Raw genomic sequence first — 10571 nt, 5'->3', positions numbered from 1 at the left:
TATCTCTCTATATATGTATTTTTTTAACACACTGACTTTAGAAATACTAACATATGTGGTGGTGTTAACAGTGGACTTATTATCAATTTGATTCTCCCAAAACTGGTAGAACTCTGGGCTATTCTTGTAGTAAATCTTAGAGATTTGAATGATTAAGAAGAGTTATTTATCTTTCTCCCACAGCAGATGTGTGTACAAAGTACACACTGATACCCTCAGTTAAAATGTATGTAGCCATGGAATATTATTTCACATACACTATTAGCTGTAAGTTTCTTACTATATTTCTACATGTTATAACCTGAACATATAATCTCTTGACATGAAATATCTATTTTTAGTGTGAATCACACCTTTATGTACCCCATGTATTTAAATAAGACTAAAATAGAGGAACATATTTATTTCTCTGTCAATAGACGTCACAGAATTAAAAAAAAAATACTCATACTTTTGGGGAAAGAACCAAAAAATGGAACTCCTTTTTAAGTATAATAAGACTCTTGGGAAAATTATCCAATATAAGAAGAAAATAACAACAACAACAAAATAAGCCACACAACCTTCAATTTAAAACATACTAGTCTGATTTCCAATATAGAATTTGTGTTCATATCTTTATTTAGCAGCATTACGGTTGTTTTTTTCCATGTGCTGTCCTCATAATTTGGTAGTTAACCTTCTTGTTTTTTAAAAAGAAGTTCTGCCAAAGTATGCTGAGCAAGTTGTTTGTTTCTAAACCCTGAGAAATCAAAAGTAGCAAGTAAACTTTATTATTATGACATTTTAATTATGAGTGCATTTATGTATTTTCTCTTTTGATCTTTGAGTCATTTTATGATTCTGGAGTTTAAATTTGTGAACTTGGGGGATCATTATCATTTAACTAAAGAGTAATGCTAACCCATGTTATTATATAAATAAAGTTATATAAATAAAGTTATCCCCTTACTTTTCAAAATAATATTAACACTTTACATTTATGTTGTGTCAGGGTTCTTATGTATATAATTTCACCTACTAATAAGTAGCTTGTGATACTAACAGGTCAAATATTGCTTTCCCCCAGGCTTCTCACCCCCTTTGGTTTATTTGTTTGCTTATTTGTTTGTCTATTATAAATAAGGAAACTGAAGCGTACAGATGGAAAGTGATGCCTCCAGAGTTGTACAAATAGTAGATGGTTTCTCTAGATATAAAGCTAACAATTTCATCCTGCTTTCCATGACATTGGGCTCCCTCTCAGTATATAAACAGTTTAACTCAAACCTGAAGAGTGAAATGAAAAATGTGACCTCTCTTTCCTAAGCCAGTTCTTAGCCAAAGGAAAGAGTCTGAATGGGTAGCAGGAGGGAACTGTGCAGCCTTGTATGATAGGATGAAAAGGTGATAAGATGGAATCATGGAACTTTGAGGATATTTCTTTCTAAACAAATCACTTTTCTAGGACACTGAGGCACTACTGTGTACCCAGTTGCATGACACACTCTCAGGGAAGAAAGATAGTAGGACACGAACCCTGAACTTGAGAAGTTCATATTCTGCATAAACACAATACACATATAGATAAGTATTTATGATAATGTATGGTCAGTTCTTCAGGCTCCACAAAGTTCTGTGGAATAAGGACAGGAAAAATCTGATTTTGAGAGGTGTTATGGTCTGAAATTTGTGTTCCTCCCACCCATCAATGTTCAGATGTTGAAATATCAATTCCCAATGTGATCGTACTAGAAGGTAAACCTTTGGATGGTGATTAGGTCATAGCATGAAGATTTCCTGAATGGGATTAAGTCTCCTATAAAAAGAGGCCCTACAGAGCTCTGGCACATGCACTCTCTCTCTCTCTCTCTCTCTCTTTCTCTCTGCCTAGTGAGGACATAACCAGGAAGAGGGACCTTACCAGCAACTGAATCAGCCAGCTTATTAGTCTTAAACTTCCCAGACTCCAGAACTGTGAGAAATAAATGTCTTGTTTAGGCCACCCAGTTCATGATATTTTTGTTTAGCAGCCTGAGTTGACTAAAACATGGGGTCTGAAGCTTACACAACTTGATGTGTGTACGGAAGGTGGAGGGGGTATAAGAAAAAGATTACAAAATCTATAAATATAAAATTAGGTACAGGGTCTTGGAAAGCCTGAAGCTTAAACTTCTGTAGTGTTACCCTAATCTTGATAATAGAAGGTTGAGGAACCCAAGGGTTGGGGGGGAGACTCTGGAACACAGTAGTCATAGAGAGAGGAGCCTTCCCAAGGGAAAGACTTGGGGGCATCCAGGACATCAAGGACATCTGCTAAGAATCTCTCTGGGGCAGAAAGTAAACAAACAGGTGCTCTACAGAAACAGCCTCACTGATCCTGCAAACCCCTGATGTGCCTCCCTGCCACGGAAATCCTCCTGTAATATCTTTAAAATAAAATGGATGGGGGAACCTGGGTGGCTCAGTGGGCTAAAGCCTCTGCCTTCGGCTCAGGTCATGATCCCAGGGTCCTGGGATCGAGCCCCACGTCGGGCTCTCTGCTCAGCGGGAGCCTGTTTCCCTCTCTCTCTCTGCCTGCCTCTCTGTCTGCTTGTGATCTCTGTCTGTCAACTAAAAAAATAATAATAATAATTTAAAAAAACTTAAAATAAAATGGATGAACCTGAGCAAGTACAATCATTCTCCCAGTTAAAAAGAAAAAAAAAAACTTTTGTCACCACATATAAGACATATCTTTAAAAAGTGATATCCTCAAATAGATTTTGCTTTTAAAATGTGAATTTAAGGAGCGCCTGGGTGGCTCAGTCTGTTGAGCACTGGACTCTTGATTTCAGCTCAGGTTGCAATCTCAGGGTTGTAGGATGGAGCCCTGCCTGTTGGGCTCTGTGCTCAGCTCTGAGTCTTCTTGTCAGTCTCCCTCCCCATCCTCTCCTCCCTGCACTCATGTGCACACATGTGTTCTCCCTCTCTCTTTTTCTCTCTAAAATAAATAAATAAATACATAAATACATACATAAATAAAATATCTGAAAAAAATAAAATAAAAGTGGGTGTCAAAGGTTAATAACCGGCAGAATTGTGAACAATTTCAAAAATATAAAAAATTAAATGTAAATTTAAAATAAGTGGATGGAAATGGTGAGAATGTCCTGTTGTAGAAGGCCTCATTACAAAACCATGATGAATGCAGTTGAAAAAAGGTAGAGGATCTCATACCAGGTGAGCAAGCAACTCCAAACTTATAGCATTAACTCAAAAATAGGGGTAATAGAACAGAGGGGATGTTATTTCCTACTGTTATTCCTCGTTAAGGATTCAGTAATTTATTTATTCTGCAGATAGTCATTGAATGCTTACGAATAACAAGCAGTGTACTAACTGCTAGAGAAACAACCTTGAAGAAAAGAGAAAAGAATAAAATTGTCAATCTTATGAACATTATGTTATGGAGACAAAATTGTCAAAAAAATAAATAAATTAGTAACACACATCATATGTTGGATTGTGATAAATGCTTTGGAAGACAATTAATAATTAATAAAGTGAGCAGTAGGGTGAGTCATATTCCAGGAAGGTGAGTGTTCAGATTTTAAAGAGTGCAGTTGGGGGCGCCTGGGTGGCTCAGTGGGTTAAGCCGCTGCCTTCGGCTCAGGTCATGATCTCAGGGTCCTGGGATCGAGTCCCGCATCGGGCTCTCTGCTCAGCGGGGAGCCTGGTTCCTCCTCTCTCTCTCTGCCTGCCTCTCTGTTTACTTGTAATCTCTCTCTGTCAAATAAATAAATAAAATCTTTAAAAAAAAAAAAAAGAGTGCTGTTGTGGGAGGCCTCACATATAGGACAGGATTTGAACAGAGGGAGTAAGAGAAGGAGCCATTCCAAGAGAGGGAACAGCTAGAGCCCATGTGTAAGAGACTGTTATAAATTCCACAGTAAACATAATAATAACAGAATTTCAGTGCATTTAATTTGTTCTTAATGCTTGTATGTATGTGTATAGACATAATACTGAGTATAACTGAGTAAGTTATTGTAATTGATTTTTATTTTCTTTATTATTTTATTGAGGTATAGTTGACAAAATTGTAAAATATTTAAAGTGTATAATATGATGATTTCATATATGTACACATTGTGCTACGACTCTCCCACACTGAATTAATTAACCTATCTATCTAATGATTAGAAATGATTCAAATCCAAACAGGTGAATTTCTTTAATAAGTCAAATTCTCTAATTTTTGTCTGACTGATTTCCAACAATCTGGGAAAGTAATTTCTTAAACTCCCCTAGACTATCTCAGCTTTTGTTTTAGTCAAGAACAATGTGCTGAAATGGGCTCTATTTCAGGTATTTTAAATCTTTAAGTAATATTGATAACAGCTAGGGGTCACTGTATTCTTTGAGATTTATCAATAGTTAGTTTAAATTCTCTCTCCTATATTCCTTGGGGGAGTTTCATCTCCCTAAATTCTTTTTTTTTTTTTTTTGTAATTTTTTTTCCAATTTATTTATTTTCAGAAAAACAGTATTCATTTTTTCACCACACCCAGTGCTCCATGCAAGCCGTGCCCTCTATAATACCCACCACCTGGTACCCCAACCTCCCACCCCCCCCGCCACTTCAAACCCCTCAGATTGTTTTTCAGAGTCCATAGTCTCTCATGGTTCACCTCCCCTTCCAATTTACCCAAAAGCACATACCCTCCCCAATGTCCATAACCCTACCCCCCTTCTCCCAATCATCTCCCTAAATTCTAGATCGTTTGTGATCAACCTCAGTTCTTTCTCCAGCTCCCTGTCTCCTCCAAGTTTCCATTCCCGATTGTGGCTCATTGAATCCCATTAGCTGTTCTCTTACCCAACATTCCCCCCTTCCCAAACTCCTATGGCCAGATGTGGTCCCCAGACAATATTCACAGTAGAAATTTGTGTGGGCAAGAGAATCTACTAAGCTTGGTGTCAATGAGATTAAATTGCATCACTTCACAATTCTTATTACTGGGGAGTTGTTTGATCCTGGCATTTTCCTGCATATCTCTGTGACCACCCACTTCTTCACTGAAGCTTTGTGTTCTTAATCCCTCCTGTCTTGCCCCACATCCATCTCCTTTTCTATGTGATCTCCTTCATGCCAAAATCTCCATTTATTTCTTGTGCAGAAAAGTTCAGATTTTTTTGTTTTTCTCTCTGCAATTGTCCCTTAAGTTTTTCATGTTTTCACATTTATAGGCATAGATAGAGTCATCTGGAAAGAAATTATACACTCCCTTTTTTACAGTCAGTTTTGAGTTTTAAAAATCATTTTCCCTCCTGTACATTTACTCTAAATCTTCAAAACAAAGATTATTGTTATTCGTTATTGTTGTTTTACAGAGCAGAAATCTAAAGTGTAAAGAAGTTTTTTGCCCATGGCCACACAGCTGGTTCTGTTTATCTGTTCCCAAGGTCAATGCCCTGAATGGACTCAGTGGTATCATGTAAAAAGGCCATGGTCATGCAAAATAAGCCAACTTCTTAGACAGGATTCTGGAAGAGGACACACTCTCATATTTTACATCTGGAATATTCTGAGCAGGTAATGGGTGGTATAAAGAAACTGGCTTCATTTTAGGGAAGCGTAGTTAGCATAATAAACTGATGAAGAGACCTCATGTATGATGTGATAACAGGTTTTTAAAAAACAGGAGCTCTGACTGTACCAGAGTTATAGTGGTTCATTGATATAATCCAAGAGTATAAAGTCAGAAATTCTGTGAATAGTATGACTATTAACTTTCCCAAATCACTGTATATTGAAATTAGTATTTGGGAGTTGATGTATAGCTTCAAAAATTATATTTGGATCCAAATTTAAGGAATACTGTATTACATGACAATTAATAGCACTGGTAGTTTCATTATTCCAAACAGTGCCATGGGCTTTCACTGCAGTTTCTAAGCCTTGTTTTATTGTTTTGTTTTTGTTTTTGTTTTTGTTTTTTAGTTCTGTTTAGGAGTGGGAGGGAATGGGGTCAGAGGGAAAGGGAGAGAGAGACTCTTAAGCAGGCTCCATACCCAACATGGAGCTCCACATGGGGAACAAGCTTACAACCCTGAGTTCATGACCTGAGCTGAAATCAAGAGTCAGACACTTAACCAACTGAGCCACCCAGGGGTCCTGACTTTAAAACAGTTTTGATTAAAGTTCAAAATTATGACACACAAACTGACTTCTACAAATAATGTTCCCAGAATGAATTCACTGATCTGATCTCTAATTCCTATGCTTTTATATGCCATAATCAGATAAGAAATATCATTTTTTCCAAGTTAAATATTCTACTTCAATAGGATATTTAAGATAAATATCTACTTTAATGGATATTCCAATACAGAAAAAAGCTCCTATGAATGACTAACATGAAGAAGATTTTAATGCATTTTATGTAACAACTAGTGGTGTTGACAATGGATAATTATTGGAAAGTTAATTCAGACATGAAAATGAACAGTGATTTCTAGCATCTGGTTATTTACTAGCATATCCTTAGGGTGTGAAATTCTTGTGGGTTATCTTGTGCCAGCAATTAAGCCAAGGCATCCTTTGAAGTAAATTATAAATCTCAGACCTGAAACACATTTTCCCTAAGTCAGAGGCAATATTGGGTATCTAATGAAGCATAGCAAATTACCACAAACTTAGTGGCTTAAAACAACAGGCATAGCTTATCTGGATTCTCTCCTTCAAGGTTTCCCCACAGGCTGCAATTAAGTCATCAGTTAGGCTGTGGTCTCCTGTAAAGGTTCCCCTAGGGAAAGATCCACTTCCAAGCCTATGTGGTTGTTGGCAAGATTCAGTTCCTTGAGGGTTGCTGACCTAAGGGCCTCAGTTTCTCACTGGACACTGGCTGGAGGCCACTCTCAGTTTCATATGGCTTCTCCATATGTCAGCTAGCTTCGTCAAAGCCAATAAGGCTTTGATGTTACTATCTCATGTCATTTAATCACAAAAGTGACATTCTGCTACTTTTGGAATAGCCTGTTTATTAGAAGCAAATCGCTAGGCTAATGCACACTGGGATCCTCTGGCACCATCTTAGTGTTTGGTCACCATAGAGACCAAGAAAGATAAAAATTACCTCATGATAATTTTAAGAGGAAAGTCATTTTACACCCTTTCTACTCTTTGGCAATAACCAAGTAATATTAATTTTTCAATATAAGTAGATAATAATGTACTATAAAAGTAGCAAATACAACCAGGCATACCACAGATGCCTAATAATAGTTGGTTGGTCAGTTGTCCTTATATGCTGTGATTCTGAAATTTTAGAAGTTCTCTGGTAGCCGTAGTCTAAAATCCATTTACCTCTTTTGATATTCTGCTTCATTATCTTTTGTTTTTGTTGTTGCTGTTGTATCCTGCAACAACTCATCTTTCAACTTGGACAAGTTCTCTTTCTGTGTCTTATTTTCTGTGTATCACTGTAAATTTTGTGAAAACTTCTCTTTCCTGTATCATAGGAATGGTAAAAATGTGGATGAGAAAATGAGATACATGTGCAATAATGCTAAGTTAAAAGGATTAGACACTGTATAAATAAAAAAAATTCTAGAATAGAAGGTACAGTAAAAGTAATACATACAAATCTACCATAGAAGGTATAGTAAAGTAATACATACTTGAAATCATTTTAAAAACGTGATGAGAGGGGTGCCTGGTTGGCTTAGTGGGTTAAACCTCTGCCTTCAGCTCAGGTCATGATCTCAGGGTCCTGGGATTGAGCCCCGCATCTGGCTCTCTGCTCAGCGGTGAGTCTGCTTCCCCCTCTCTTTCTGCCTGCTGCTCTTCCTACTTGTGATCTCTCTCTCTGACAAATAAATAAAATATTTTTTTTAAATGGCGTGATGATAGTGAACTTCAAATGCAATACACACTTAGGTCTCTATTCTGGTGTTGCTTACCTATGTATAGTTTAGTAAACAGAAGAGTGACCTTTAAAAATGATTTCTGAGAGGAGAAATACAAATTAACCACTGTGTGGTCATCAGAAGACAGTATGTAGCCAGGAGTTTACACCACACGCTCACCACCACCACAGGGTACAGAAAGGGCTGAAGCTCTTGGTGCTCTGCCGTTGGTCACTCTGGGGACAAATTCTATTAACAGCTTTGCCTTCAGCCTGATGTTGGGTTGCAAGTACTGAACGCTGACTTGTCTCTAGTAAGGGATTTTATTATGTCAACATTCTAATTAGCATCCACATGGAAGGTGCCTGTTATTGTTGGCTTAGTTGCCTCTGTAATCCTGACAAACCAGTCGATTGAAGAGTACTGTTGATGTAGTGTATAGCAGCCTGCGGCTTTCTTTGAAAGGGTATATTAAAGCTGGATCCAGATTACAAATGTTTAACCTGGCAAATAGCACTATGACCTCTAAAACAAATATTGTGTCATTAATATAGCAGTGTCCACAAATGGGATTGGCAACCTAAAATGTGCTGTCTGTAAACATTTTCAAATACTATTTGAGGTCCTTAATTAACCCTATTAAGCTTATATATTGAAAAAAAAAACAGCCAATCAGTATAAAAGAACAACTGAATAAAGATAGAGATATGGTTATTTTACATACATATTATAAATTCTCTGGAGTCTGTGGTTTTAAATCAGATTTAATGTTATTTGAAAATTATCTTTCTTCCCCCAAGAGATTAAAATTCTTAACACATCAGAACAAAATAAAATTGGGGTGCCTGGGTGACTCAGTGGGTTAAAGCCTTTGCCTTGGGCTCAGGTCATGATCTCAGAGTCCTGGGATCAAGCCCCACATCAGGCTCTCTGCTCAGCAGGGAGGCTGCTTCCCCCTCTCTCTATCTGCTTCCCTCTCTGCTGCTTGTGATCTCTGTCAAATAAATAAATAAAATCTTTTTTAAAAAGAACAAAATGCAATTAAGAATGATTAAATCCATCTGAACCACAGAGTAGGTTTAGACTTGGAAGTCACCTTACAGGTCATCTATAACAACCCCTCAACTTGGGGGGGGGCGGGGGGGAGCTGAAATTCAAAGTGGCTAAGTAACCCAGATACAAGTTGAAGTGAAAAACCACAATTGTACTATTATGTTCAATACATATATATTATAATTTTTCATCATGGACTTCTAAATCAATGGGTTAGAATTTTCTCTCCAGTCATGAATGTAATGGATGAAACCTTGTGTTATCTAAAATTTTACTGAAGAAATAATATTATGAAAATTAAATATGGTGCTAAAAGTTTGAATGCCCTATAAACAAATGTGAAGTTGTGCTTCAGTGTTCCTTTAAACAGTGTTTTTCTTTCTCTGCATCTTCCTTCCATTTGAGGATCCATTTTATTCACAATACAACAGCTACCTGTACATCTCTAGCCATCTATATTCATAAATGTCTATGTCAGTAGAATATTATTCAATGAGCTTTGCTTCAGGAATGTGTCAGAGTTAACATTTCCTTCACCATTCGTTCCTTCATTTGTTAGCCAGACATTAAAAGAAAAGAAACTTTCATGAGGACTTATATATTCTTAATCAAAGCACTGCCAGGTTTAAAGATCAGAGGAAGTGAGCTATGGTTGGGTATAGAGGAGAAGACCACTTAAGAATCTTAACAGAAACACATAAAAAAGCCTTAACCCTTGACTCCTTCTCTACACATCACAACTTCTGAATCTCATACTGCTTCATCTATTTTGTGAATCAGTTTGAACAGCAATCATGGCATTATGTTACTTCAAATATTGTTGAAGAGGTAGCCCTTGGGAGAACTTTTCCAGAGAAACATGTTCCTCCCTGAGCATCCCTCATGTTCTCTCTGAATCTGCTTCTCAGTATTAGCTATAGCAAAACAAACAGCCAAAACCCAAAACCAAACAAACAAACAAACAAACAGGAAACAAAATAACAAAAATAAAGTCCCTTCCTACAAGGAAGTCTCTATTTAGAAGGAAAAACAGAAAACTTGACACACAAATGCACACATGCAAATTTTGCTATAGGAGCACTAGGAGAAATTTCTTGAAGAAAAGGAATGACAAGCCAAGTGCTGAATGGTAATGTTTAGTCATGTGGAAAAAGAGGTAAGTGATTCCAAGTATCCAGAGAAGTGTGTGTGAAAGCATAGAGTCATGAAGAAGCATGACCTGAGTTCTGAGCAGACCAGTATTGCTAAAGATGAGTGCACTGTGGATACAGAGGAGAAGTTTGGTCTGGGAAGATGGGCAACTGCCACAGTGGCCTGGTGAGCAATGCTAAACAACTTGGATTATATCCCCCAAAAAACAGTAAAATATCAAAAGACCTTTAAAAGTTATTTTATGGAATGCATCCAATTCATCTAGGTTGCTTAACTTATTGGCATATAACTGTTGATAATAATTTCTGATGATTGTTTCTATTTCCTTGGTGTTAATCATGACCTCTCCCTTTTCATTCATATATATATATTTTTTTAATATATATATAAAATATATATATATATATATATATATATATTTTTTTTTTTTAAATTTGGGTCCTCTCTCTTTTCATTTGGATTAATTTGGCCAATGGTTTATCAATCTTCTTGAT

The sequence above is a fragment of the Neovison vison genome, chromosome 4 (genome assembly GCF_020171115.1).
Source record: "Neovison vison isolate M4711 chromosome 4, ASM_NN_V1, whole genome shotgun sequence".
Classification (NCBI taxonomy): domain Eukaryota; kingdom Metazoa; phylum Chordata; class Mammalia; order Carnivora; family Mustelidae; genus Neogale; species Neogale vison.
Note: the sequence above shows the minus strand (reverse complement) of the source record.